Genomic DNA, 27,301 nt, shown 5'->3' with positions numbered 1-27,301 from the left:
ATTAGTAATGTCTCATTAGTACTAATTCAGCACGCTCTCAGTCACTTACTGAGGATCTGCCGCAGCTAAGGCATCTCTCCGCCGTGGGTGAGGAAGGCTCTCAGTCTCAGGTAAGGAATCTCTAACCCTGAGAGTCGCCCCTGCCCACGGGGAGAGTCGCCTGGCGTGCAGTGCAGCTGCCATTCAGGGAGAGGTCAAATTGGGCTCCTCCTGATGGTGATATTTATCGAGGGGAGTAGTTGGCTGCTAGGCGATAGCACAGACGAGAGAGATGTCTTTTGTTTAGCTCGGGTATCTCCTTCTGTACTTTGGTTACCTTGCATTTTTAGGGTTTGAAACCACCTTTAGTTCTTAAAGCAAGCAAACAAATAAACTTCTCCTGTACAACAGAATTTTACATTGTGTAACAGTTCTTTGGTTCCTTTTCCTTTCAGAATTCCTCCAAAGAAAAGGAGTGTGACTTTAGTCCAGCATCCCTTAGCGTGGGCTGTAGCCAAGTGAGATTCTGTAAGTAAAGAATTCCTGGATTGTTTCATTCAGTTCGGTCATATTAGACTGCTTGCCCTCACTATCCCTCGGCAGCACTTTCACAGCCCGACCAACACTGGGGCTCTGCGCTTTCCTTGCACCGTAACGCTCCCAACACTCTCTCCCACACTCGCCAGAGCCCCGCTCCAAAATGGAAAACATCCAGCGACTGCTCCTACACAAAAGGAGCAAGGATGGAAAGCTGTTCCTGCCTTCACCATCCCGTAGCAGCGCTTTGACAGGCAGCTAATGGCAGCGTGGGCTGAGGCTGAGGTCCCCAGCAGCACGGGTGGCCCAGAGGAGAGAGGTGTCTGTTGCGGATGCAGTGATGCACTTCACTCGTAGAGAGAAGCAGCGACACGTTTATTGATACAAAACAGGGATTTAACAAAGTTTGAGAGTAAATGCGACAGTGCTTTAGCAGGATTCGATGGCAAGGTACACTTGGTTATTTCCTGCATGGAGGACAGGGTCAGGCAGAACTGCCAGGGAGACCCTCCTGTTGGGCTGAGGTTCGGAAAGGAGCCCCTTGCTTTCTAACCTCCTTCTCAGAGAGGAGTTTGGGTGCGGCTGGATCCAATCTTGGTCCCAGACTGGGTCAACGGTTTATGTCTAAGGGATTATATATGTGCAATCAATGCTTTCTATCACTTAGCTAAGATTTCACAGTTTCGCGTGCTATTAATCACTGACCGAGGATCTGTTGCGGCAAAGAATCTGTGAAGCTCGAGGAGTAACCTTGAGAGGCGTCCCCGCTCATGGGGAGATCCTGGCGTGCAGGGGAGCTCAAAGGGCTCTTGGGCTGTTCACTATTGATGTGGGTGAGATGATTGACCTATAGTCATATCTGCATATTGGCCACAGTACCAGCACTGCTCAAGTTAGCCCTTGGCTACTGTGGTGTTATGTGTTTCCCCGAAACCACATCGAGCCGGGGGCAGCCATCACATGTACACGTGCCCATTGTGACCACCACAGGTGTTAGTGCTTGGGCAGGGTCACGGGAGATAAAGGTCAGGTTGGAAGGCGGGGAGGGGGAGCACACCATCACAGTGTCAAGGAAGCGATGTTGGTGCAATACCGTTCCTTCCTCGACATATCTTTTCCAGCCAGGAGTCCCTGGAGCTGTGGGATTCTCATACAGAACTCACACCCTAACCTAACGCTAATGGGAGGGTTGGATGGATCCAGGAACAGAGACCTATTGGCAAAACAGAAGGAAGCTTCCTTGGAGGAGTCTTGGTAGCTACCTGTGATATCAGGTCCCTCAACTAGAGTTCAAAAGTCTGTGGGAGATCCCTGGGAGGAGTCATGGATTTGTCGCAGGGTAAAAAGCTTTGCGTAAAAGAGAAAAAACATTTCCTAATGAGAAAAAAACATCACAGTTATCTCCCTTTGGACAGTCTGGATGTCCTACCAGGGATCTGAGGTCCCTAAAATACATGACAAAAGACAACACCAGAAGCCTGGAAGGAGCCTCGGGTGAAACCCAGAGGATGGAACATTGTCCAATGAGAAAAATCATCTCAGGTATCTTCCCTGCAGGAGTCTGGGATTGGTACCCAGGATTACAGGGTCATAAACCAAAGGATAAACTGTGTGGGAGATGCCTAGGAGGAGTCAAAGGTGCATCCCGCAGGACGGACAATATTCCAAGGAGAAAAATCATCTCGGGTATCTTCCCTGGAGGAGTCTGGGGTTGCTACCTGGGATCACAGGGCCCCAAACCCCAGGAAGAAAACACTCAGGAACAGAGCTGGGAGGAGTCTCGGGTGCATCCCGCAGGATGGAGCATTGCCCAAGGACGAAAATCATCTAGGGTATCTTCCCTAGAGGAGTCCGGGGTTGCTACCAGGGATGACAGGGCCGCAAACCACAGGAAAAATGTCTCAGGGAGAGGCCTGGGAAGAATCTCAGATACATCCCAGAGGAAGGAGCATTGCCCAAGGAGAAAAATCATCTCGACTATTTTCCCTGGAGGAGTCTGGGGTTGCTACTTAGGATAACAGGGCCCTAAACCACTGGAGAAAAGTCTGCGGGAGATGCCTGGGAAGAATCTCGGATGCATCCCAGAGGTTGGAACATTTTCTAAGGAGAAAATTCATCTCGGGTATCTTCCCTGGAGGAGTCTGGGGTTGCTACCCGGGATGACAGGACCATAAACCACCGGAAAAAAGACTCAGGGACATACCTGTGAGGAGTCTCCGGTGAATCCCAGACGATGCAGCATTGTCCAAGGAGAAAAATCACCTCGGGTATCTTCCCTGGAGGAGTCTGGGGTTGCTACCCAGGATTACAGGGCCCCAAACCACAGGAAAAATATCTGCGGGAGACGACTGGGAAGAATCTCTGGTGCATCCCAGAGGATGGAGCATTGCCGAAGGAGAAAAATCATCTCGGGTATCTTCCCTGGAGGAGTCTGGGGTTGCTACCTGGGATCACAGGGCCCCAAACCCCAGGAAGAAAACACTCAGAAACAGAGCTGGGAGGAGTCTCGGGTGCATCCTGAAGGATGGACAATAGTCCAAGGATAAAAATCATCTTGGGTATCTTCCCTGGAGGAGTCTGGGGTTGCTACCCGGGATCACAGGGCCCTAAAGCATTGGAGAAAACTCTGCGGGAGATGCCTGGGAGGAGTTCTGGGTAGATCCCGCAGGATGGACCACTGTCAAGAGAGAAATATCATCTCGGGTATCTTCCCTGGAGGAGTCTGGGGTTGCTACCAGGGATGACGGGCATCTAAACCACCGGAAAAATGTCTCAGGGACATAGCTGAGATAAGTCTCTGATGCATCCCAGACGATGGAGCATTATCCAAGGAGAAAAATCATCTCGGGTATCTTCCCTGGAAGAGTCTGGGGTTGCTACCTGGGATCACAGGGCCCTAAACCCCAGGAAGAAAACACTCAGAAACAGAACTGGGAGGAGTCTCGGGTCCATCCAGCAGTTAGGAGAATTGTCCAAAGAGAAAAATCATCTCGGGTATCTTCCCTGGAGGAGTCTGGGGTTGCTACCCGGGATCACAGGGCCCTAAACCACCGGAAATAAGAATCGGTGACATACCTGCGAGCAGTCTCGGGTGCATCCCGCAGGATGGAGCATTGTCAAAGGAGAAAAATCATCTTGGGTATCTTCCCTGGAGGAGTCCGGGGTTGCTACCTGGGATCACAGGGCCCTAAACCCCAGGAAGAAAACACTCAGAAACAGAGCTGGGAGGAGTCTCGGGTGCATCCAGCAGGATGGAGAATTGTCCAAGGAGAAAAATCATCTTGGATATCTTCCCTGGAGAAGTCTGGTCTTGCTATCCAGGATTATAGGGCCCCAAACCACAGGAAAAATGTCTGCGGGAGACGACTGGGAGGAATCTCTGGTGCATCCCAGAGGATGGAGCAGTGCCAAAGGAGGAAAATCATCTCGGGTATCTTCCCTGGAGCAGTCGGGAGTTGCTACCTGGGATGACAGGACCCGAAACCACCGGAAAAAAGACTGAGGGACATACCTGTGAGGAACCTCCGGTGAATTCCAGAGGATGGAGCATTGCCCAAGGAGAAAAATCATCTCGGGTATCTTCCCTGGAGGAGTCTGGGGTTGCTACCTGGGATTTCAGATACCTAAACCACTAGAGAAAAGTCTGCGGGAGACACCTGGGAGGAGTCAGGGGTACATCCCAGAGGATGGAGCAGATTCTAAAGAGAAAAATCATGTCGGGTATCTTCCCTGGAGGAGTCTGGGGTTGCTACCCAGGATTACAGGGCCCCAAACCACAGGAAAAATATCTGCGGGAGATGCCTGAGAGAAATCTCAGATGCATCCCAGAGGATGGAGCATTGCCCAAGGAGAAAAATCATGTCGGGTATCTTCCCTGGAGGAGTCTGGGGTTGCTACCTGGGAAAACAGGGCCCCAAACCACTGGAGAAAAGTCTGCGGGGGATGCCTGGGAAGAATCTCAGATGCATCCCAGAGGATGGAACATTTTCTAAGGAGAACATTCATCTCGGGTATCTTCCCTGGAGGAGTCTGGGGTTGCTACCTGGGATGACAGGACCCTAAACCACCGGAAAAATGTCTCAGGGACATAGCTGCGATATGTCTCGGATGCATCCCAGAGGATGGAGCATTGCCCAAGGAGGAAAATCATCTCAGGTATCTTCCCTGGAGGAGTCTGGGGTTGCTACCCGAAATGACAGGACCCTAAATCACCAGAATAAAGACTCAGGGACATAGCTGGGATAAGTCTCGGATGCATCCCAGAGGATGGAGCATTTTCTAAAGAGAAAAATCATCTCGGGTATCTTCCCTGGAGGAGTCTGGGGTTGCTACCCGGGATCACAGGGCCCTAAACCACCGGAAATAAGACTCGGTGACATACCTGCGAGCAGTCTCAGGTGCATCCCGCAGGATGGAGCATTGTCAAAGGAGAAAAATCATCTCGGGTATCTTCCCTGGAGGAGTCTGGGGTTGCTACCTGGGATCACAGGGCCCTAAACCCCAGGAAGAAAAAACTCAGAAACAGAGCTGGGAGGAGTCTTGGGTGCATCCAGCAGGATGGAGAATTGTCCAAGGAGAAAAATCATCTCGGATATCTTCCCTGGAGAAGTCTGGTCTTGCTATCCAGGATTATAGGGCCCCAAACCACAGGAAAAATGTCTGCGGGAGACGACTGGGAGGAATCTCAGGTGCATCCCAGAGGATGGAGCAGTGCCAAAGGAGGAAAATCATCTCGGGTATCTTCCCTGGAGTAGTCGGGAGTTGCTATCTGGGATGACAGGACCCTAAACCACCGGAAAAAAGACTGAGGGACATACCTGTGAGGAACCTCCGGTGAATTCCAGAGGATGGAGCATTGCCCAAGGAGAAAAATCATCTCAGGTATCTTCCCTGGAGGAGTCTGGGGTTGCTACCCAGGATTACAGTGCGCCAAACCACAGGAAAAATATCTGCGGGAGATGCCTGGGAGAAATCTCAGGTGCATCCCAGAGGATGGAGCATTGTCCAAGGACAAAAATCACCTCGGGTATCTTCCCTGGAGGAGTCTGGGGTTGCTCCCTGGGATAACAGGGCGCCAAACCACTGGACAAAAGGCTGCGGGAGATGCCTGGGAAGAATCTCAGATGCATCCCAGAGGATGGAACATTTTCTAAGGAGAAAATTCATCTCGCGTATCTTCCCTGGAGGAGTCTGGGGTTGCTACCCGGGATCACAGGGCCCTAAAGCATTGGAGAAACCTCTGCGGGAGACGCCTGGGAAGAGTTCTGGGTAGATCCCGCAGGATGGACCACTGTCAAGAGAGAAATATCATCTTGGTTATCTTCCCTGGAAGAGTCTGGAGTTGCTACCCGGGATGACAGGACCCTAAACCACCGGAAAAAAGACTCAGGGACATACCTGCAAGGAGTCTCCGGTGAATCCCAGACGATGCAGCATTGTCCAAGGAGAAAAATCACCTCGGGTATCTTCCCTGGAGGACTCTGGGGTTGCTACCCAGGATTACAGGGCCCCAAACCACAGGAAAAATATCTGCGGGAGACGACTGGGAAGAATCTCTGGTGCATCCCAGCGGATGGAGCATTGCCCAAGGAGAAAAATCATCTCGGGTATCTTCCCTGGAGGAGTCTGGGGATGCCACCTGGGATCACAGGACCCTAAACCACCGGAAAAAAGACTCAGGGACATACCTGTGAGGAGTCTCCGGTGAATCCCAGAGGATGGAGCATTGCCCAAGGAGAAAAATCATCTCGGGTATCTTCCCTGGAGGAGTCTGGGGTTGCTACCTGGGATAACAGGGCCCCAAACCACTGGAGAAAAGGCTGCGGGGGATGCCTGGGAAGAATCTCAGCTGCATCCCAGAGGATGGAACATTTTCTAAGGAGAAAATTCATCTCGGGTATCTTCCCTGGAGGAGTCTGGGGTTGCTACCTGGGATCACAGGGCCCTAAACCCCAGGAAGAAAAAACTCAGAAACAGAGCTGGGAGGAGTCTTGGGTGCATCCAGCAGGATGGAGAATTGTCCAAGGAGAAAAATCATCTCGGATATCTTCCCTGGAGAAGTCTGGTCTTGCTATCCAGGATTATAGGGCCCCAAACCACAGGAAAAATGTCTGCGGGAGACGACTGGGAGGAATCTCAGGTGCATCCCAGAGGATGGAGCAGTGCCAAAGGAGGAAAATCATCTCGGGTATCTTCCCTGGAGTAGTCGGGAGTTGCTATCTGGGATGACAGGACCCTAAACCACCGGAAAAAAGACTGAGGGACATACCTGTGAGGAACCTCCGGTGAATTCCAGAGGATGGAGCATTGCCCAAGGAGAAAAATCATCTCAGGTATCTTCCCTGGAGGAGTCTGGGGTTGCTACCCAGGATTACAGTGCGCCAAACCACAGGAAAAATATCTGCGGGAGATGCCTGGGAGAAATCTCAGGTGCATCCCAGAGGATGGAGCATTGTCCAAGGACAAAAATCACCTCGGGTATCTTCCCTGGAGGAGTCTGGGGTTGCTCCCTGGGATAACAGGGCGCCAAACCACTGGACAAAAGGCTGCGGGAGATGCCTGGGAAGAATCTCAGATGCATCCCAGAGGATGGAACATTTTCTAAGGAGAAAATTCATCTCGCGTATCTTCCCTGGAGGAGTCTGGGGTTGCTACCCGGGATCACAGGGCCCTAAAGCATTGGAGAAACCTCTGCGGGAGACGCCTGGGAAGAGTTCTGGGTAGATCCCGCAGGATGGACCACTGTCAAGAGAGAAATATCATCTTGGTTATCTTCCCTGGAAGAGTCTGGAGTTGCTACCCGGGATGACAGGACCCTAAACCACCGGAAAAAAGACTCAGGGACATACCTGCAAGGAGTCTCCGGTGAATCCCAGACGATGCAGCATTGTCCAAGGAGAAAAATCACCTCGGGTATCTTCCCTGGAGGACTCTGGGGTTGCTACCCAGGATTACAGGGCCCCAAACCACAGGAAAAATATCTGCGGGAGACGACTGGGAAGAATCTCTGGTGCATCCCAGCGGATGGAGCATTGCCCAAGGAGAAAAATCATCTTGGGTATCTTCCCTGGAGGAGTCTGGGGATGCCACCTGGGATCACAGGACCCTAAACCACCGGAAAAAAGACTCAGGGACATACCTGTGAGGAGTCTCCGGTGAATCCCAGAGGATGGAGCATTGCCCAAGGAGAAAAATCATCTCGGGTATCTTCCCTGGAGGAGTCTGGGGTTGCTACCTGGGATAACAGGGCCCCAAACCACTGGAGAAAAGGCTGCGGGGGATGCCTGGGAAGAATCTCAGCTGCATCCCAGAGGATGGAACATTTTCTAAGGAGAAAATTCATCTCGGGTATCTTCCCTGGAGGAGTCTGGGGTTGCTACCTGGGATGACAGGACCCTAAACCACCATAAAAATGTCTCAGGGACATAGCTGCGATATGTCTCGGATGCATCCCAGAGGATGGAGCATGGCCAAAGGAGGAAAATCATCTCAGGTATCTTCCCTGGAGGAGTCTGGTCTTGCTATCCAGGATTATAGGGCCCCAAACCACAGGAAAAATGTCTGCGGGAGACGACTGGGAGGAATCTCAGGTGCATCCCAGAGGATGGAGCACTGCCAAAGGAGAAAAATCATCTCGGGTATCTTCCCTGGAGGAGTCGGGAGTTGCTACCTGGGATGACAGGACCCTAAACCACCGGAAAAAAGACTGAGGGACATACCTGTGAGGAACCTCCGGTGAATTCCAGAGGATGGAGCATTGCCCAAGGAGAAAAATCATCTCGGGTATCTTCCCTGGAGGAGTCTGGGGTTGCTACCTGGGATTTCAAATACCTAAACCACTAGAGAAAAGTCTGCGGGAGACACCTGGGAGGAGTCAGGGGTACATCCCAGAGGATGGAGCATATTCTAAAGAGCAAAATCATCTCGGGTATCTTCCCTGGAGGAGCCTGGGATTGCTACCTGGGATAACAGGGACCCAAACCACTGGAGAAAAGGCTGCGGGAGATGCCTGGGAAGAATCTCAGATGCATCCCAGAGGATGGAACATTTTCTAAGGAGAAAATTCATCTCGGGTATCTTCCCTGGAGGAGTCTGGGGTTGCTACCCGGGATCACAGGGCCCTAAACCACCGGAAAAAAGACTCAGGGACATACCTGCGAGGAGTCTCCGGTGAATCCCAGACGATGCAGCATTGTCCAAGGAGAAAAATCACCTCGGGTATCTTCCCTGGAGGAGTCTGGGGTTGCTACCCAGGATTACAGGGCCCCAAACCACAGGAAAAATATCTGCGGGAGACGACTGGGAAGAATCTCTGGTGCATCCCAGAGGATGGAGCATTGCCCAAGGAGAAAAATCATCTCGGGTATCTTCCCTGGAGGAGTCTGGGGTTGCTACCTGGGATCACAGGGCCCTAAACCCTAGGAAGAAAACACTCAGAAACAGAGCTGGGAGGAGTCTCGGGTGCATCCCGAAGGATGGACAATAGTCCAAGGACAAAAATCATCTCCGATATCTTCCCTGGAGAAGTCTGGTCTTGCTATCCAGGATTATAGGGCCCCAAACCACAGGAAAAATGTCTGCGGGAGACGACTGGGAGGAATCTCAGGTGCATCCCAGGGGATGGAGTACTGCCAAAGGAGGAAAATCATCTCAAGTATCTTCCCTGGAGCAGTCTGGGATTGCTACCTGGGATGACAGGACCCTAAACCACCGGAAAAAAGACTGAGGGACATACCTGTGAGGAACCTCCGGTGAATTCCAGAGGATGGAGCATTGCCCAAGGAGAAAAATCATCTCGGGTATCTTCCCTGGAGGAGTCTGGGGTTGCTACCTGGGATTTCAGATACCTAAACCACAAGAGAAAAGTCTGCGGGAGACACCTCGGCGGAGTCAGGGGTACATCCCAGAGGATGGAGCATATTCTAAAGAGAAAAATCATCTCGGGTATCTTCCCTGGAGGAGTCTGGGGTTTCCACCTGGGATCACAGGGCCCGAAACGCCAGGAAGAAAAAACTCAGAATCAGAGCTGGGAGGAGTCTCGGGTGCATCCCGAAGGATGGACAATAGTCCAAGGATAAAAAGCATCTCGGGTATCTTCCCTGGAGGAGTCTGGGGTTCCTATCCGTGATCACAGGGCCCTAAAGCATTGGAGAAAACTCTGCGGGAGATGCCTGGGAGGAGTTCTGGGTAGATCCCGCAGGATGGACCAGAGTCAAGAGAGAAATATCATCTCGGGTATCTTCCCTGTAGGAGTCTGGGGTTGCTACCTGGGATGACAGGTATCTAAACCACCGGAAAAATGTCTCAGGGACATAGCTGCGATAAGTCTCGGATGCATCCCAGAGGATGGAGCATTGCCCAAGGAGGAAAATCATCTCAGGTATCTTCGCTGGAGGAGTCTGGTCTTGCTATCCAGGATTATAGGGCCCCAAACCACAGGAAAAATGTCTGCGGGAGACGACTGGGAGGAATCTCAGGTGCATCCCAGAGGATGGAGCACTGCCAAAGGAGGAAAATCATCTCGGGTATCTTCCCTGGAGCAGTCGGGAGTTGCTACCTGGGATGACAGGACCCTAAACCACCGGAAAAAAGACTGAGGGACATACCTGTGAGGAACCTCCGGTGAATTCCAGAGGATGGAGCATTGCCCAAGGAGAAAAATCATCTCGGGTATCTTCCCTGGAGGAGTCTGGGGTTGCTACCTGGGATTTCAGATACCTAAATCACTAGAGAAAAGTCTGCGGGAGACACCTGGGAGGAGTCAGGAGTACATCCCAGAGGATGGAGCAGATTCTAAAGAGAAAAATCATCTCGGGTATCTTCCCTGGAGGAGTCTGGGGTTGCTACCTGGGATAACAGGGACCCAAACCACTGGAGAAAAGGCTGCGGGAGATGCCTGGGAAGAATTTCCGATGCATCCCAGAGGATGGAACATTTTTAAGGAGAAAATTCATCTCGGGTATCTTCCCTGGAGAACTCTGGGGTTGCTACCCGGGATCACAGGGCCCTAAAGCATTGGAGAAACCTCTGCGGGAGACGCCTGGGAAGAGTTCTGGGTAGATCCCGCAGGATGGACCACTGTCAAGAGAGAAATATCATCTTGGGTATCTTCCCTGGAGGAGTCTGGGGTTGCTACCCGGGATCACAGGACCTTATACCACCGGAAAAAAGACTCAGAGACATACCTGCGAGGAGTCTCCGGTGAATCCCAAACGATGCAGCATTGTCCAAGGAGAAAAATCACCTCGGGTATCTTCCCTGGAGGAGTCTAGGGTTGCTACCTGCGATCACAGGGCCCTAAACACCAGGAAGAAAATACTCAGAAACAGAGCTGGGAGGAGTCTCGGGTGCATCCCGAAGGATGGACAATATTCCAAGGATAAAAATCATCTCGCGTATCTTCCCTGGAGGAGTCTGGGGTTGCTACCCGGGATCACAGGGCCCTAAAGCATTGGAGAAAACTCTGCGGGAGATGCCTGGGAGGAGTTCTGGGTAGATCCCTCAGGATGGACCACAGTCAAGAGAGAAATATCATCTCGGGTATCTTCCCTGTAGGAGTCTGGGGTTGCTACCTGGGATGACAGGTATATAAACCACCGGAAAAATGTCTCAGGGACATAGCAGCGATAAGTCTCGGATGCATCCCAGCCGATGGAGCATTATCCAAGGAGAAAAATCATCTTGGGTACCTTCCGTGGAGGAGTCTGGGGTTGCTACCCGGGATCACAGGACCCTAAACCACCGGAAATAAGACTCGGTGACATACCTGCGAGGAGTCTCGGGTGCATCCCGCAGGATTGAGCATTGTCCAAGGAGAAAAATCATCTTGGTTATCTTCCCTGGAGGAGTCCGGGGTTGCTACCTGGGATCACAGGGCCCTACACCCCAGGAAGAAAACAATCAGAAAAAGAGCTGGGAGGAGTCTCAGGTGCATCCCAGAGGATGGAGCATTGCCCAAGGAGAAAAATCATCTCGGCTATCTTCCCTGGAGGAGTCTGGGGTTGCTACCTGGGATGACAGGACCCTAAACCACTGGAAAAATGTCTCAGGGACATAGCTGCGATATGTCTCGAATGCATCCCAGAGGATGGAGCATTGCACAAGGAGGAAAATCATCTCAGGTATCTTCCCTGGAGGAGTCTGGGGTTGCTACCCAGGATTACAGTGCGCCAAACCACAGGAAAAATATCTGCGGGAGATGCCTGGGAGAAATCTCAGGTGTATCCCAGAGGATGGAGCATTGCAAAAGGAGAAAAATCATCTCGGGTATCTTCCCTGGAGGAGTCTGGGGTTGCTACCCGGGATCACAGGGCCCTAAAACCCAGGAAGAAAACACTCAGAAACAGACATGGGAGGAGTCTCGGGTGCATCTCACAGGATGGAGCATTGTCCAAGGAGAAAAATCTTTTTGGCTATCTTCGCTGGAGGTGTCTGGCCTTGCTATCCAGGATTATAGAACCCCAAACCACAGGAAAAATGTCTGCGGGAGAACTCTGGGAAGAATCTCGGATGTATCCCAGAGGTTGGAGAATTGCCCAATGAGGAAAATCAGCTCAGGTATCTTCCCTGGAGGAGTCTGGGGTTGCTACCTGGGATGACAGGACCCTAAACCACCGGAATAAAGACTCAGGGACATAGCTGTGATAAGTCTCAGATGCATCCCAGAGGATGGAGCATTTTCTAAAGAGAAAAATCATCTCGGGTATCTTCCCTGGAGGAGTGTGGGGTTGCTACCCGGGATGACAGGACCCTAAAGCACCGGAAAAATGTCTCAGGGACATAGCTGCGATAAGTCTCGGATGCATCCCAGAGGATGGAGAATTATCGAAGGAGAAAAATCATCTTGGGTACCTTCCCTGGAGGAGTCTGGGGTTGCTACCCGGAAACACAGGACCCTAAACCACCGGAAAAAAGACTCAGGGACATACCTGCGAGGAGTCTCCGGTGAATCCCAGAGGATGGAGCATTGCCCAAGGAGAAAAATCATCTCGGGTATCTTCCCTGGAGGAGTCTGGGGTTGCTACCTGGGATTTCAGATACCTAAACCACTAGAGAAACGTCTGCGGGAGACACCTGGGAGGAGTCAGGGGTACATCCCTTAGGATGGAGCAGATTCTAAAGAGAAAAATCATCTCGGCTATCTTCCCTGGAGGAGTCCGGGGTTGCTACCTGGGATAACAGGGCCCCAAACCACTGGAGAAAAGTCTGCTGGAGATGCCTGGGAAGAATCTCAGATGCATCCCAGAGGATGGAACATTTTCTAAGGAGAAAATTCATCTCGGGTATCTTCCCTGGAGGAGTCTGGGTTGCTACCCGGGATCACAGGGCCCTAAAGCATTGGAGAAACCTCTGCGGGAGATGCCTGGGAAGAGTTCTGGGTAGATCCCGCAGGATGGACCACTGTCAAGAGAGAAATATCATCTCGGGTATCTTCCCTGGAGGAGTCTGGGGTTGCTACCCGGGATGACAGGACCCTAAACCACTGGAAAAAAGACTCAGGGACATACCTGCAAGGAGTCTCCGCTGAATCCCAGATGATGCAGCATTGTCCAAGGAGAAAAATCACCTCGGGTATCTTCCCTGGAAGAGTCTGGGGTTGCTACCCAGGATTACAGGGCTCCAAACCACAGGAAAAATATCTGCGGGAGACGACTGGGAAGAATCTCTGGTGCATCCCAGAGGATGGAGCATTGCCCAAGGAGAAAAATCATCTCGGGTATCTTCCCTGGAGGAGTCTGGGGTTGCTACCCGGGATCACAGGACCCTAAACCACCAGAAATAAGACTTGGTGACATACCTGCGAGGAGTCTCGGGTGCATCCCGCAAGATGGAGCATTGTCCAAGGAGAAAAATCATCTTAGTTATCTCCCCTGGAGGAGTCTGGGGTTGCTACCTGGGATCAAAGGGCCCTAAACCCCAGGAAGAAAACACTCAGAAACAGAGCTGGGAGGAGTCTCGGGTGCATTCCAGAGCATGGAGCATTGCCCAAGGAGACAAATCATCTCGGGTATCTTCCCTGGAGGAGTCTGGGGTTGCCACCTGGGATCACAGGGCCCTAAAGCATTGGAGAAAACTCTGCGGGAGATGCCTGGGAGGAGTTCTGGGTAGATCCCGCAGGATGGACCACTGTCAAGAGAGAAAAATCATCTCGGGTGTCTTCCCTGGAGGAGTCTGGGGTTGCTACCTGGGATGACAGGACCCTAAACCACCGGAAAAGTGTCTCAGGGACATAGCTGCGATATGTCTCGGATGCATCCCAGAGGATGGAGCATTGCCCAAGGAGGAAAATCATCTCAGGTATCTTCCCTGGAGGAGTCTGGGGTTGCTACCCGAGATGACATGACCCTAAATCACCGGAATAAAGACTCAGGGACATAGCTGGGATAATTCTCGGATGCATCCCAGAGGATGGAGCATTTTCTGAAGAGAAAAATCATCTCGGGTATCTTCCCTGGAGGAGTCTGGGGTTGCTACCCGGGATCACAGGGCCCTAAACCACCGGAAATAAGACTCGGTGACATACCTGCGAGCAGTCTCGGGTGCATCCCAGAGGATGGAGCATTGTCAAAGGAGAAAAATCATCTTGGGTATCTTTCCTCGAGGAGTCTGGGGTTGCTACATGGGATCACAGGGCCCTAAACACCAGGAAGAAAACACTCAGAAACAGAGCTGGGAGGAGTCTCGGGTGCATCCCAGAGGATGGAGCATTGCCCAAGGAGAAAAATCATCTCAGATATCTTCCCTGGAGGAGTCTGGGGTTGCTACCCAGGATTACAGGGCCCCAAACCACAGGAAAAATATCTGCGGGAGATGCCTGGGAGAAATCTCAGGTGCATCCCAGAGGATGGAGCATTGCCCAAGGAGAAAAATCATCTCGGCTATCTTCCCTGGAGGAGTCTGGGGTTGCTACCCGGGATCACAGGGCCCTAAAACCCAGGAAGAGAACACTCAGAAACAGACGTGGGAGGAGTCTCGGGTGCATCTCGCAGGATGGAGCATTGTCCAAGGAGAAAAATCATCTTGGCTATCTTCGCTGGAGGAGTCTGGGCTTGCTATCCAGGATTATAGTACCCCAAACCACAGGAAAAATGTCTGCGGGAGACGACTGGGAAGAATCTCGGATGTATCCCAGAGGTTGGAGAATTGCCCAAGGATAAAAATCATCTTGGGTATCTTCCCTGGAGGAGTCTGGGGTTGCTACCTGGGATGACAGGACCCTAAACCACCGGAATAAAGACTCAGGGACATAGCTGTGATAAGTCTCAGATGCATCCCAGAGGATGGAGCATTTTCTAAAGAGAAAAATCATCTCGGGTATCTTCCCTAGAGGAGTGTGGCGTTGCTACCCGGGATGACAGGACCCTAAACCACCGGAAAAAAGACTCAGGGACATACCTGCGAGGAGTATCCGGTGAATCCCAGAGGATGGAGCATTGCCCAAGGAGAAAAATCATCTGGGGTATCTTCCCTGGAGGAGTCTGGGGTTGCTACCCGGGATCACAGGGCCCTAAAGCATTGGAGAAACCTCTGCGGGAGACGCCTGGGAAGAGTTCTCGGTAGATCCCGCAGGATGGACCACTGTCAAGAGAGAAATATCATCTTGGGTATCTTCCCTGGAGGAGTCTGGGGTTGCTACCCGGGATGACAGGATCCTAAACCACCGGAAAAAAGACTCAGGGACATACCTGCGAGGAGTCTCCGGTGAATCCCAGACGATGCAGCATTGTCCAAGGAGAAAAATCACCTCGGGTATCTTCCCTGGAGGAGTCTGGGGTTGCTACCCAGGATTACAGGGCCCCAAACCACAGGAAAAATATCTGCGGGAGACGACTGGGAAGAATCTCTGGTGCATCCCAGAGGACGGAGCATTGCCCAAGGAGAAAAATCATCTCGGGTATCTTCCCTGGAGGAGTCTGGGGTTGCTACCTGGGATCACAGGGCCCTAAACACCAGGAAGAAAACACTCAGAAACAGAGCTGGGAGGAGTCTCGGGTGCATCCTGAAGGATGGACAATAGTCCAAGGATAAAAATCATCTTGGGTATCTTCCCTGGAGGAGTCTGGGGTTGCTACCCGGGATCACAGGGCCCTAAAGCATTGGAGAAAACTCTGCGGGAGATGCCTGGGAGGAGTTCTGGGTAGATCCCGCAGGATGGACCACTGTCAAGAGAGAAATATCATCTCGGGTATCTTCCCTGGAGGAGTCTGGGGTTGCTACCAGGGATGACGGGCATCTAAACCACCGGAAAAATGTCTCAGGGACATAGCTGAGATAAGTCTCTGATGCATCCCAGACGATGGAGCATTATCCAAGGAGAAAAATCATCTCGGGTATCTTCCCTGGAAGAGTCTGGGGTTGCTACCTGGGATCACAGGGCCCTAAACCCCAGGAAGAAAACACTCAGAAACAGAACTGGGAGGAGTCTCGGGTCCATCCAGCAGTTAGGAGAATTGTCCAAAGAGAAAAATCATCTCGGGTATCTTCCCTGGAGGAGTCTGGGGTTGCTACCCGGGATCACAGGGCCCTAAACCACCGGAAATAAGAATCGGTGACATACCTGCGAGCAGTCTCGGGTGCATCCCGCAGGATGGAGCATTGTCAAAGGAGAAAAATCATCTTGGGTATCTTCCCTGGAGGAGTCCGGGGTTGCTACCTGGGATCACAGGGCCCTAAACCCCAGGAAGAAAACACTCAGAAACAGAGCTGGGAGGAGTCTCGGGTGCATCCAGCAGGATGGAGAATTGTCCAAGGAGAAAAATCATCTTGGATATCTTCCCTGGAGAAGTCTGGTCTTGCTATCCAGGATTATAGGGCCCCAAACCACAGGAAAAATGTCTGCTGGAGACGACTGGGAGGAATCTCAGGTGCATCCCAGAGGATGGAGCATTGCCCAAGGAGGCAAATCATCTCAAGTATCTTCCCTGGAGCAGTCTGGGGTTGCTACCTGGGATGACAGGACCCTAAACCACCGGAAAAAAGACTCAGGGACATACCTGCGAGCAGTCTCCGGTGAATCCCAGACGATGCAGCATTGTCCAAGGAGAAAAATCACCTCGGGTATCTTCCCTGGAGGAGTCTGGCATTGCCACCTAGGATCACAGGGCCCTAAACCACCGGAAAAAAGACTGAGGGACATACCTGTGAGGAATCTCCGGTGAATCCCAGAGGATGGAGCATTGCCCAAGGAGAAAAATCATCTCGGGTATCTACCCGGGAGGAGTCTGGGGTTGCTACCCGAGATGACAGGACCCTAAATCACCGGAATAAAGACTCAGGGACATAGCTGGGATAAGTCTCGGATACATCCCAGAGGATGGAGCATTTTCTAAAGAGAAAAATCATCTCGGGTATCTTCACTGGAGGAGTCTGGGGTTGCTACCCGGGATCACAGGGCCCTAAACCACCGGAAATAAGACTCGATGACATACCTGCGAGCAGTCTCGGGTGCATCCCGCAGGATGGAGCATTGTCAAAGGAGAAAAATCATCTTGGGTATCTTCCCTGGAGGAGTCTGGGGTTGCTACCTGGGATCACAGGGCCCTAAACCCCAGGAAGAAAACACTCAGAAACAGAGCTGGGAGGAGTCTGGGGTGCATCCAGCAGGAAGGAGAATTGTCCAAGGAGAAAAATCATCTTGGATATCTTCCCTGGAGAAGTCTGGTCTTGCTATCCAGGATTATAGGGCCCCAAACCACAGGAAAAATGTCTGCGGGAGACGACTGGGAGGAATCTCAGGTGCATCCCAGAGGATGGAGCAGTGCCAAAGGAGGAAAATCATCTCGGGTATCTTCCCTGGAGCAGTCGGGAGTTGCTACCTGGGATGACAGGACCCGAAACCACCGGAAAAAAGACTGAGGGACATACCTGTGAGGAACCTCCGGTGAATTCCAGAGGATGGAGCATTGCCCAAGGAGAAAAATCATCTCGGGTATCTTCCCTGGAGGAGTCTGGGGTTGCTACCTGGGATTTCAGATACCTAAACCACTAGAGAAAAGTCTGCGGGAGACACCTGGGAGGAGTCAGGGGTACATCCCAGAGGATGGAGCAGATTCTAAAGAGAAAAATCATGTCAGGTATCTTCCCTGGAGGAGTCTGGGGTTGCTACCCAGGATTACAGGGCCCCAAACCACAGGAAAAATATCTGCGGGAGATGCCTGAGAGAAATCTCAGATGCATCCCAGAGGATGGAGCATTGCCCAAGGAGAAAAATCATGTCGGGTATCTTCCCTGGAGGAGTCTGGGGTTGCTACCTGGGAAAACAGGGCCCCAAACCACTGGAGAAAAGTCTGCGGGGGATGCCTGGGAAGAATCTCAGATGCATCCCAGAGGATGGAACATTTTCTAAGGAGAACATTCATCTCGGGTATCTTCCCTGGAGGAGTCTGGGGTTGCTACCTGGGATGACAGGACCCTAAACCACCGGAAAAATGTCTCAGGGACATAGCTGCGATATGTCTCGGATGCATCCCAGAGGATGGAGCATTGCCCAAGGAGAAAAATCATCTCAGGTATCTTCCCTGGAGGAGTCTGGGGTTGCTACCCGAAATGACAGGACCCTAAATCACCAGAATAAAGACTCAGGGACATAGCTGGGATAAGTCTCGGATGCATCCCAGAGGATGGAGCATTTTCTAAAGAGAAAAATCATCTCGGGTATCTTCCCTGGAGGAGTCTGGGGTTGCTACCCGGGATCACAGGGCCCTAAACCACCGGAAATAAGACTCGGTGACATACCTGCGAGCAGTCTCAGGTGCATCCCGCAGGATGGAGCATTGTCAAAGGAGAAAAATCATCTCGGGTATCTTCCCTGGAGGAGTCTGGGGTTGCTACCTGGGATCACAGGGCCCTAAACCCCAGGAAGAAAAAACTCAGAAACAGAGCTGGGAGGAGTCTTGGGTGCATCCAGCAGGATGGAGAATTGTCCAAGGAGAAAAATCATCTCGGATATCTTCCCTGGAGAAGTCTGGTCTTGCTATCCAGGATTATAGGGCCCCAAACCACAGGAAAAATGTCTGCGGGAGACGACTGGGAGGAATCTCAGGTGCATCCCAGAGGATGGAGCAGTGCCAAAGGAGGAAAATCATCTCGGGTATCTTCCCTGGAGTAGTCGGGAGTTGCTATCTGGGATGACAGGACCCTAAACCACCGGAAAAAAGACTGAGGGACATACCTGTGAGGAACCTCCGGTGAATTCCAGAGGATGGAGCATTGCCCAAGGAGAAAAATCATCTCAGGTATCTTCCCTGGAGGAGTCTGGGGTTGCTACCCAGGATTACAGTGCGCCAAACCACAGGAAAAATATCTGCGGGAGATGCCTGGGAGAAATCTCAGGTGCATCCCAGAGGATGGAGCATTGTCCAAGGACAAAAATCACCTCGGGTATCTTCCCTGGAGGAGTCTGGGGTTGCTCCCTGGGATAACAGGGCGCCAAACCACTGGACAAAAGGCTGCGGGAGATGCCTGGGAAGAATCTCAGATGCATCCCAGAGGATGGAACATTTTCTAAGGAGAAAATTCATCTCGCGTATCTTCCCTGGAGGAGTCTGGGGTTGCTACCCGGGATCACAGGGCCCTAAAGCATTGGAGAAACCTCTGCGGGAGACGCCTGGGAAGAGTTCTGGGTAGATCCCGCAGGATGGACCACTGTCAAGAGAGAAATATCATCTTGGTTATCTTCCCTGGAAGAGTCTGGAGTTGCTACCCGGGATGACAGGACCCTAAACCACCGGAAAAAAGACTCAGGGACATACCTGCAAGGAGTCTCCGGTGAATCCCAGACGATGCAGCATTGTCCAAGGAGAAAAATCACCTCGGGTATCTTCCCTGGAGGACTCTGGGGTTGCTACCCAGGATTACAGGGCCCCAAACCACAGGAAAAATATCTGCGGGAGACGACTGGGAAGAATCTCTGGTGCATCCCAGCGGATGGAGCATTGCCCAAGGAGAAAAATCATCTCGGGTATCTTCCCTGGAGGAGTCTGGGGATGCCACCTGGGATCACAGGACCCTAAACCACCGGAAAAAAGACTCAGGGACATACCTGTGAGGAGTCTCCGGTGAATCCCAGAGGATGGAGCATTGCCCAAGGAGAAAAATCATCTCGGGTATCTTCCCTGGAGGAGTCTGGGGTTGCTACCTGGGATAACAGGGCCCCAAACCACTGGAGAAAAGGCTGCGGGGGATGCCTGGGAAGAATCTCAGCTGCATCCCAGAGGATGGAACATTTTCTAAGGAGAAAATTCATCTCGGGTATCTTCCCTGGAGGAGTCTGGGGTTGCTACCTGGGATGACAGGACCCTAAACCACCATAAAAATGTCTCAGGGACATAGCTGCGATATGTCTCGGATGCATCCCAGAGGATGGAGCATGGCCAAAGGAGGAAAATCATCTCAGGTATCTTCCCTGGAGGAGTCGGGAGTTGCTACCTGGGATGACAGGACCCTAAACCACCGGAAAAAAGACTGAGGGACATACCTGTGAGGAACCTCCGGTGAATTCCAGAGGATGGAGCATTGCCCAAGGAGAAAAATCATCTCGGGTATCTTCCCTGGAGGAGTCTGGGGTTGCTACCTGGGATTTCAAATACCTAAACCACTAGAGAAAAGTCTGCGGGAGACACCTGGGAGGAGTCAGGGGTACATCCCAGAGGATGGAGCATATTCTAAAGAGCAAAATCATCTCGGGTATCTTCCCTGGAGGAGCCTGGGGTTGCTACCTGGGATAACAGGGACCCAAACCACTGGAGAAAAGGCTGCGGGAGATGCCTGGGAAGAATCTCAGATGCATCCCAGAGGATGGAACATTTTCTAAGGAGAAAATTCATCTCGGGTATCTTCCCTGGAGGAGTCTGGGGTTGCTACCCGGGATCACAGGGCCCTAAACCACCGGAAAAAAGACTCAGGGACATACCTGCGAGGAGTCTCCGGTGAATCCCAGACGATGCAGCATTGTCCAAGGAGAAAAATCACCTCGGGTATCTTCCCTGGAGGAGTCTGGGGTTGCTACCCAGGATTACAGGGCCCCAAACCACAGGAAAAATATCTGCGGGAGACGACTGGGAAGAATCTCTGGTGCATCCCAGAGGATGGAGCATTGCCCAAGGAGAAAAATCATCTCGGGTATCTTCCCTGGAGGAGTCTGGGGTTGCTACCTGGGATCACAGGGCCCTAAACCCTAGGAAGAAAACACTCAGAAACAGAGCTGGGAGGAGTCTCGGGTGCATCCCGAAGGATGGACAATAGTCCAAGGACAAAAATCATCTCCGATATCTTCCCTGGAGAAGTCTGGTCTTGCTATCCAGGATTATAGGGCCCCAAACCACAGGAAAAATGTCTGCGGGAGACGACTGGGAGGAATCTCAGGTGCATCCCAGGGGATGGAGTACTGCCAAAGGAGGAAAATCATCTCAAGTATCTTCCCTGGAGCAGTCTGGGATTGCTACCTGGGATGACAGGACCCTAAACCACCGGAAAAAAGACTGAGGGACATACCTGTGAGGAACCTCCGGTGAATTCCAGAGGATGGAGCATTGCCCAAGGAGAAAAATCATCTCGGGTATCTTCCCTGGAGGAGTCTGGGGTTGCTACCTGGGATTTCAGATACCTAAACCACAAGAGAAAAGTCTGCGGGAGACACCTCGGCGGAGTCAGGGGTACATCCCAGAGGATGGAGCATATTCTAAAGAGAAAAATCATCTCGGGTATCTTCCCTGGAGGAGTCTGGGGTTTCCACCTGGGATCACAGGGCCCGAAACGCCAGGAAGAAAAAACTCAGAATCAGAGCTGGGAGGAGTCTCGGGTGCATCCCGAAGGATGGACAATAGTCCAAGGATAAAAAGCATCTCGGGTATCTTCCCTGGAGGAGTCTGGGGTTCCTATCCGTGATCACAGGGCCCTAAAGCATTGGAGAAAACTCTGCGGGAGATGCCTGGGAGGAGTTCTGGGTAGATCCCGCAGGATGGACCAGAGTCAAGAGAGAAATATCATCTCGGGTATCTTCCCTGTAGGAGTCTGGGGTTGCTACCTGGGATGACAGGTATCTAAACCACCGGAAAAATGTCTCAGGGACATAGCTGCGATAAGTCTCGGATGCATCCCAGAGGATGGAGCATTGCCCAAGGAGGAAAATCATCTCAGGTATCTTCGCTGGAGGAGTCTGGTCTTGCTATCCAGGATTATAGGGCCCCAAACCACAGGAAAAATGTCTGCGGGAGACGACTGGGAGGAATCTCAGGTGCATCCCAGAGGATGGAGCACTGCCAAAGGAGGAAAATCATCTCGGGTATCTTCCCTGGAGCAGTCGGGAGTTGCTACCTGGGATGACAGGACCCTAAACCACCGGAAAAAAGACTGAGGGACATACCTGTGAGGAACCTCCGGTGAATTCCAGAGGATGGAGCATTGCCCAAGGAGAAAAATCATCTCGGGTATCTTCCCTGGAGGAGTCTGGGGTTGCTACCTGGGATTTCAGATACCTAAACCACTAGAGAAAAGTCTGCGGGAGACACCTGGGAGGAGTCAGGAGTACATCCCAGAGGATGGAGCAGATTCTAAAGAGAAAAATCATCTCGGGTATCTTCCCTGGAGGAGTCTGGGGTTGCTACCTGGGATAACAGGGACCCAAACCACTGGAGAAAAGGCTGCGGGACATGCCTGGGAAGAATTTCCGATGCATCCCAGAGGATGGAACATTTTTAAGGAGAAAATTCATCTCGGGTATCTTCCCTGGAGAACTCTGGGGTTGCTACCCGGGATCACAGGGCCCTAAAGCATTGGAGAAACCTCTGCGGGAGACGCCTGGGAAGAGTTCTGGGTAGATCCCGCAGGATGGACCACTGTCAAGAGAGAAATATCATCTTGGGTATCTTCCCTGGAGGAGTCTGGGGTTGCTACCCGGGATCACAGGACCTTATACCACCGGAAAAAAGACTCAGAGACATACCTGCGAGGAGTCTCCGGTGAATCCCAAACGATGCAGCATTGTCCAAGGAGAAAAATCACCTCGGGTATCTTCCCTGGAGGAGTCTAGGGTTGCTACCTGCGATCACAGGGCCCTAAACACCAGGAAGAAAATACTCAGAAACAGAGCTGGGAGGAGTCTCGGGTGCATCCCGAAGGATGGACAATATTCCAAGGATAAAAATCATCTCGCGTATCTTCCCTGGAGGAGTCTGGGGTTGCTACCCGGGATCACAGGGCCCTAAAGCATTGGAGAAAACTCTGCGGGAGATGCCTGGGAGGAGTTCTGGGTAGATCCCTCAGGATGGACCACAGTCAAGAGAGAAATATCATCTCGGGTATCTTCCCTGTAGGAGTCTGGGGTTGCTACCTGGGATGACAGGTATATAAACCACCGGAAAAATGTCTCAGGGACATAGCAGCGATAAGTCTCGGATGCATCCCAGCCGATGGAGCATTATCCAAGGAGAAAAATCATCTTGGGTACCTTCCGTGGAGGAGTCTGGGGTTGCTACCCGGGATCACAGGACCCTAAACCACCGGAAATAAGACTCGGTGACATACCTGCGAGGAGTCTCGGGTGCATCCCGCAGGATTGAGCATTGTCCAAGGAGAAAAATCATCTTGGTTATCTTCCCTGGAGGAGTCCGGGGTTGCTACCTGGGATCACAGGGCCCTACACCCCAGGAAGAAAACAATCAGAAAAAGAGCTGGGAGGAGTCTCAGGTGCATCCCAGAGGATGGAGCATTGCCCAAGGAGAAAAATCATCTCGGCTATCTTCCCTGGAGGAGTCTGGGGTTGCTACCTGGGATGACAGGACCCTAAACCACTGGAAAAATGTCTCAGGGACATAGCTGCGATATGTCTCGAATGCATCCCAGAGGATGGAGCATTGCACAAGGAGGAAAATCATCTCAGGTATCTTCCCTGGAGGAGTCTGGGGTTGCTACCCAGGATCACAGGGCCCTAAACCACAGGAAAAATGTCTGCAGGAGACGACTGGGAGGAATCTCAGGTGCATCCCAGGGGATGGAGTACTGCCAAAGGAGGAAAATCATCTCAAGTATCTTCCCTGGAGCAGTCTGGGGTTGCTACCTGGCATGACAGGACCCTAAACCACCGGAAAAAAGACTGAGGGTCATACCTGTGAGAAACCTCCGGTGAATTCCAGAGGATGGAGCATTGCCCAAGGAGAAAAATCATCTCAGGTATCTTCCCTGGAGGAGTCTGGGGTTGCTACCCAGGATTACAGTGCGCCAAACCACAGGAAAAATATCTGCGGGAGATGCCTGGGAGAAATCTCAGGTGTATCCCAGAGGATGGAGCATTGCAAAAGGAGAAAAATCATCTCGGGTATCTTCCCTGGAGGAGTCTGGGGTTGCTACCCGGGATCACAGGGCCCTAAAACCCAGGAAGAAAACACTCAGAAACAGACATGGGAGGAGTCTCGGGTGCATCTCACAGGATGGAGCATTGTCCAAGGAGAAAAATCTTTTTGGCTATCTTCGCTGGAGGTGTCTGGCCTTGCTATCCAGGATTATAGAACCCCAAACCACAGGAAAAATGTCTGCGGGAGAACTCTGGGAAGAATCTCGGATGTATCCCAGAGGTTGGAGAATTGCCCAATGAGGAAAATCAGCTCAGGTATCTTCCCTGGAGGAGTCTGGGGTTGCTACCTGGGATGACAGGACCCTAAACCACCGGAATAAAGACTCAGGGACATAGCTGTGATAAGTCTCAGATGCATCCCAGAGGATGGAGCATTTTCTAAAGAGAAAAATCATCTCGGGTATCTTCCCTGGAGGAGTGTGGGGTTGCTACCCGGGATGACAGGACCCTAAAGCACCGGAAAAATGTCTCAGGGACATAGCTGCGATAAGTCTCGGATGCATCCCAGAGGATGGAGAATTATCGAAGGAGAAAAATCATCTTGGGTACCTTCCCTGGAGGAGTCTGGGGTTGCTACCCGGAAACACAGGACCCTAAACCACCGGAAAAAAGACTCAGGGACATACCTGCGAGGAGTCTCCGGTGAATCCCAGAGGATGGAGCATTGCCCAAGGAGAAAAATCATCTCGGGTATCTTCCCTGGAGGAGTCTGGGGTTGCTACCTGGGATTTCAGATACCTAAACCACTAGAGAAACGTCTGCGGGAGACACCTGGGAGGAGTCAGGGGTACATCCCTTAGGATGGAGCAGATTCTAAAGAGAAAAATCATCTCGGCTATCTTCCCTGGAGGAGTCCGGGGTTGCTACCTGGGATAACAGGGCCCCAAACCACTGGAGAAAAGTCTGCTGGAGATGCCTGGGAAGAATCTCAGATGCATCCCAGAGGATGGAACATTTTCTAAGGAGAAAATTCATCTCGGGTATCTTCCCTGGAGGAGTCTGGGTTGCTACCCGGGATCACAGGGCCCTAAAGCATTGGAGAAACCTCTGCGGGAGATGCCTGGGAAGAGTTCTGGGTAGATCCCGCAGGATGGACCACTGTCAAGAGAGAAATATCATCTCGGGTATCTTCCCTGGAGGAGTCTGGGGTTGCTACCCGGGATGACAGGACCCTAAACCACTGGAAAAAAGACTCAGGGACATACCTGCAAGGAGTCTCCGCTGAATCCCAGATGATGCAGCATTGTCCAAGGAGAAAAATCACCTCGGGTATCTTCCCTGGAAGAGTCTGGGGTTGCTACCCAGGATTACAGGGCTCCAAACCACAGGAAAAATATCTGCGGGAGACGACTGGGAAGAATCTCTGGTGCATCCCAGAGGATGGAGCATTGCCCAAGGAGAAAAATCATCTCGGGTATCTTCCCTGGAGGAGTCTGGGGTTGCTACCCGGGATCACAGGACCCTAAACCACCAGAAATAAGACTTGGTGACATACCTGCGAGGAGTCTCGGGTGCATCCCGCAAGATGGAGCATTGTCCAAGGAGAAAAATCATCTTAGTTATCTCCCCTGGAGGAGTCTGGGGTTGCTACCTGGGATCAAAGGGCCCTAAACCCCAGGAAGAAAACACTCAGAAACAGAGCTGGGAGGAGTCTCGGGTGCATTCCAGAGCATGGAGCATTGCCCAAGGAGACAAATCATCTCGGGTATCTTCCCTGGAGGAGTCTGGGGTTGCCACCTGGGATCACAGGGCCCTAAAGCATTGGAGAAAACTCTGCGGGAGATGCCTGGGAGGAGTTCTGGGTAGATCCCGCAGGATGGACCACTGTCAAGAGAGAAAAATCATCTCGGGTGTCTTCCCTGGAGGAGTCTGGGGTTGCTACCTGGGATGACAGGACCCTAAACCACCGGAAAAGTGTCTCAGGGACATAGCTGCGATATGTCTCGGATGCATCCCAGAGGATGGAGCATTGCCCAAGGAGGAAAATCATCTCAGGTATCTTCCCTGGAGGAGTCTGGGGTTGCTACCCGAGATGACATGACCCTAAATCACCGGAATAAAGACTCAGGGACATAGCTGGGATAATTCTCGGATGCATCCCAGAGGATGGAGCATTTTCTAAAGAGAAAAATCATCTCGGGTATCTTCCCTGGAGGAGTCTGGGGTTGCTACCCGGGATCACAGGGCCCTAAACCACCGGAAATAAGACTCGGTGACATACCTGCGAGCAGTCTCGGGTGCATCCCAGAGGATGGAGCATTGTCAAAGGAGAAAAATCATCTTGGGTATCTTTCCTCGAGGAGTCTGGGGTTGCTACCTGGGATCACAGGGCCCTAAACCCCAGGAAGAAAACACTCAGAAACAGAGCTGGGAGGAGTCTCGGGTGCATCCCAGAGGATGGAGCATTGCCCAAGGAGAAAAATCATCTCAGATATCTTCCCTGGAGGAGTCTGGGGTTGCTACCCAGGATTACAGGGCCCCAAACCACAGGAAAAATATCTGCGGGAGATGCCTGGGAGAAATCTCAGGTGCATCCCAGAGGATGGAGCATTGCCCAAGGAGAAAAATCATCTCGGCTATCTTCCCTGGAGGAGTCTGGGGTTGCTACCCGGGATCACAGGGCCCTAAAACCCAGGAAGAGAACACTCAGAAACAGACGTGGGAGGAGTCTCGGGTGCATCTCGCAGGATGGAGCATTGTCCAAGGAGAAAAATCATCTTGGCTATCTTCGCTGGAGGAGTCTGGGCTTGCTATCCAGGATTATAGTACCCCAAACCACAGGAAAAATGTCTGCGGGAGACGACTGGGAAGAATCTCGGATGTATCCCAGAGGTTGGAGAATTGCCCAAGGATAAAAATCATCTTGGGTATCTTCCCTGGAGGAGTCTGGGGTTGCTACCTGGGATGACAGGACCCTAAACCACCGGAATAAAGACTCAGGGACATAGCTGTGATAAGTCTCAGATGCATCCCAGAGGATGGAGCATTTTCTAAAGAGAAAAATCATCTCGGGTATCTTCCCTAGAGGAGTGTGGGGTTGCTACCCGGGATGACAGGACCCTAAACCACCGGAAAAAAGACTCAGGGACATACCTGCGAGGAGTATCCGGTGAATCCCAGAGGATGGAGCATTGCCCAAGGAGAAAAATCATCTGGGGTATCTTCCCTGGAGGAGTCTGGGGTTGCTACCCGGGATCACAGGGCCCTAAAGCATTGGAGAAACCTCTGCGGGAGACGCCTGGGAAGAGTTCTCGGTAGATCCCGCAGGATGGACCACTGTCAAGAGAGAAATATCATCTTGGGTATCTTCCCTGGAGGAGTCTGGGGTTGCTACCCGGGATGACAGGATCCTAAACCACCGGAAAAAAGACTCAGGGACATACCTGCGAGGAGTCTCCGGTGAATCCCAGACGATGCAGCATTGTCCAAGGAGAAAAA

Source organism: Vanellus vanellus (genome assembly GCF_965231255.1).
Source record: "Vanellus vanellus genome assembly, contig: HAP1_SCAFFOLD_44, whole genome shotgun sequence".
In the NCBI taxonomy this organism is placed as follows: Eukaryota; Metazoa; Chordata; class Aves; order Charadriiformes; family Charadriidae; genus Vanellus; species Vanellus vanellus.
The sequence above is the reverse complement of the archived record's forward strand: the minus strand, read 5'-3'. Positions refer to the sequence as shown.